General features: G+C 38.4%; 1 long non-coding RNA gene across 1 annotated transcript; it reads right to left on the bottom strand.

The window, feature by feature from the left end:
• Positions 1–374: 374 nt before the first annotated feature.
• LOC139194923 (uncharacterized) lies at positions 375–3004 on the bottom strand. Its single transcript, XR_011579711.1, has 2 exons — positions 2643–3004; positions 375–808 (listed from the first exon to the last, which is right to left on the bottom strand). It is a non-coding gene; the product is annotated as an uncharacterized lncRNA (long non-coding RNA).
• Between the last annotated feature and the right edge of the window lie 1259 nt (positions 3005–4263).

The raw sequence follows: 4263 nt of genomic DNA, 5'->3' as shown, positions 1-4263 counted from the left end.
ACTGGCTTAGACTGGACTAAGCTGGACTAACTTAGTGAAGCGTTTGGTGCAGTCTCGGACTAAGAAGCAGGATAAGAAAAACAGTACTGTTCACCAGATTTGTGTTTGCTTAGACTAGGACTACAAATTTTTGCCATTGTGTAATAGAGTAATGCTACAAATCTCATGATATGGGTTAATTGGAGCATATTTTTGCCATGTATATTATGAATCTTAAAAAAAATTGACAATTGTTTTGTTTCTATTACCTGCTAATAGAATTGGGTTTAATTTGCAAATGTAGCTTGATTTAAACTCTATCACCCAACAGAAGAAAAATAATAGTGGCCAATACATGCAACTTCAACAAATACAAGTACATAAGATCTCCATAATTTAGAAAATCCTAGTTAACATTAGTTAACATTAGCCAAAATAGATCTCCATAATTTACAAAATGGCTAGTTAACATAAGCCAAAATACTAGTGCAAAGCTAAGTTATAAGTCATAACATAAGATTGTATGATTAATAAAATACATCCATGTTAACGTTAATAAAATACATCCATGTTAACATTAGCCAAAATCCTCATCCGCTTGCGTTGTCGCTTAAAAGCCTTTGGACGAACACTTTCTTGAGTTCCGGTTTGATTGCCCTGAACACTCCCACATTTTTTGGTTTATCCAAAATAAGAGACAATGCATCAATTTGATCCATAGGAGAGAGACCCATTGCTTCAAGTTCATTAGCTATGTCAGTATGATCTGCAGTAGCCTTAGCCTTAGCCTTAGCCTTCTGTTTATGCTCCTCTTCTCTGCAACCAACAACTACAAAAAATTGCAATTCAGCATCAACCCCACACAATACAAAACATTCACATTGTAATATCATGGTTATAAACCAAGTACATACACACACACTCATGGACAAATGTGCAAAATACACATACATACTCACACTAACACACACACGGACATACACTCTCACACACTGACAAAGACTCACACACACCCTGCATACATACATACACACACACACACACACTGCATACACACACACACTGCACACACACACACACACTGCGCGCACACACACACTGCATACACACTCACACACACACTGCACACACACACACACACTGCACACACACACACACACTGCATACATACACACACACACACTGCATACATACACACACACTGCATACATACTGTGTTTTTATACTCTGTTTTTATACTCACACACACACACACACACACTCACTGCATACATACACACTGCACACACACTCACACTCACACTTAGACTCACACTCACACTCACTCACACTCACACTCACACTCACTCACACTCACACATACACACACACTGCACACATACACACACACTGCACACATACTGCATACACACACACACACACACTGCATACACACACACTGCACACACACTCACACTCACACACACTCACACTCACCCACAAACACAGTCACACACACACACACACGGGGACAGAATGCAACACACTAACACACACACACTGCATACACACACACACACTGCACACACACACACACACACACTGCACACACACACACATTGCACACACACACACACACACACTGCATACATACTGCATACATACACACACACACACTGCATACACACTCACACACACACTGCACACACACACACACACTGCATACATACACACACACTGCATACATACTGCATACATACACACACACACTGCGCACACACACACACACTGCATACATACACACACACACACACACTGCACACACACACACACACTGCATACATACACACACATACACTGCATACATACTGCATACATACACACACACACACTGCATACACACTCACACACACACTGCATACACACTCACACACACACTGCACACACACACACACACACACACACACACTGCACACACACACACACACTGCATACATACACACACACACACACTGCATACACACACACACACACACTGCATACATACTGCATACATACACACACACACACACACACACTGCATACACACTCACACACACTGCATACATACTCACACACACACACACTGCATACATACACACACTGCATACATACTGCATACATACACACACACACACACACACTGCATACATACACACACACTGCACACACACACATTTTACACACACAACTCACACACAGGTTACACACACAACTCACACACACACACACACACTGCAAATAACACAAGTTACACACACACACACGGATAGATTACACACACATTTTACACACACAACTCACACACACACACAGATATTACACAGGTTACACACAGATTACACACACACACACACAAACACACGCACACACACACAAACACACAGACAAATTACACACGGTACACACAAACACACACACACAGAGAGCACACACCTGAGACTAATCTCAATTTCATCTTATGAAAACCCCAAATTCTAATCTCAATTTCACCTAAATATCAAAACCCTAATTTGTTCAATTGCAAATCCACTTGTATATTATGAATTTCTCAAACCCAAAACAACAAAATCAAATAAACCTCAGTTAATATCACAAACAAATCCACACAAATCGACGAAAAAAATCCAAGATTCGAAGCTTACCAACTTGAGGCAGATGACAGCGACCAGATGCAAGGACGACGATGAGCGTGAGGACGATGTCGGAGCACGGCAAGGACGACGACGAGGGTAGACGCAGAGATGAGGACGATGTGGGATGTGAGATGTGGGAAGACGCGGTTTCTCTGGCTTACGAGTCCGCCCCAAATTGAGATCCCTCGTGAAGAACGGCTAAGCCCCCCCTTAGTCCTAGCGAATCCCACCTAAGCTCATTAAAGCTAATCCCGGTGCCCACCAAACACTGGACTATAGTCTAGTCCAGTCCAGTCCCAGCGAATCCTGTCAAACAAACGTGCCCGTAGTGTCTTATAATTCATGTTTGCCGTGACTAGTAACGACCAAGCTCTCAACTAATCAATTTAAAGTGGAATCCATAAAATCTAACCAACCTTTTTGAGGTTTGGAGATCTATAACTATAATCAATGTTTTAATAGATTTTGAAATCTGCCCAACAACCAACAGGGTTAATTTGTTTTTAGCTCAGATAATATATTCATAATTAGAACTGAGTCCATCAATATTTTGTGTTTTAAAGAAATGTCAATAAAAGAATTAGAATTGATATTGAACCTTAGTTGAAAAGGAAAAGAAATTTTTTAATATTAGTCCTTGCAAAAGATTAGAATTTAAAAAAAAAAAAAAAAACCTAATGTTAAATCACATATTCCATTTAATCCCTTAAAATGTTACTCTTATTAAAATTTATATTTTATTTTTGAATATTAGTATAACGACCAAACTCTCAACTAATCAATTTAAAGTGGAATCCATAAAATCTGAAATTATGGGACAGCTGGTGATATTTGGAGGTTCATGATAATCAAAGTAATATCTGAATGGACGACCTATGATTTACTAGAAGAGCAACTGGCCTTTTTTGGCAAGAGAATTCCTTTGAGTAAGAAATGGTGGAATTTTGGCTTTAGCAAAGAAGGCTTACGGTTACTGTTGTAAAGGTGGTCGTAAAGACCCCGCTATCAAGTGCCGAGGAGAAGCAGGTATGGGTGTTCAAAAGCACGACAACACATAATCTTCCACGATAACATTAATATTCGTTGTACAAGATAACATTAATATTCGATGTACATGATAACATTAATATTTCTGCAAATTTTATCAAGTAGTATTAAGGGAAATAATGTACCCCAATAAATTTATTATGGGTACATACAAAGACAGTGAACCCATGAACAAAAAAACGTACCAGGAAACATAAAAATTGTACGTACCCAACAACACATGAATACCAAATGATCTCTCGTTTTCGAACCCAAAAAAAAAAAAAAAAAAAAAAAAACGTAACCCTAAAGATTGTAAATGTGGTTTTAATAATATACAGCCTATATGACTGAGACATGAACCCAATCAACGTTTCAATCAAAGGTTCATATTCTTTACGATTCGAAGCTGTAAGAACAAGAATAAAATAAAAAATAAAAAGCAGAAAAGAGACGGACCATTTTAAAAATTTATCTTCGGATATGTTTATACTGTTGTTAATTTAATTTTTTTATGACAAAATTATCCCTGCTATTATGTTTCTATTATTTTCAGTTAGTTGCGGATTTTTTTGTTTGAGGCGCTTTATAGTCCAATTATTTT

Source organism: Malus domestica, chromosome 01 (genome assembly GCF_042453785.1).
Source record: "Malus domestica chromosome 01, GDT2T_hap1".
In the NCBI taxonomy this organism is placed as follows: Eukaryota; Viridiplantae; Streptophyta; class Magnoliopsida; order Rosales; family Rosaceae; genus Malus; species Malus domestica.
This window is presented reverse-complemented; position numbering and strand designations above follow the sequence as displayed.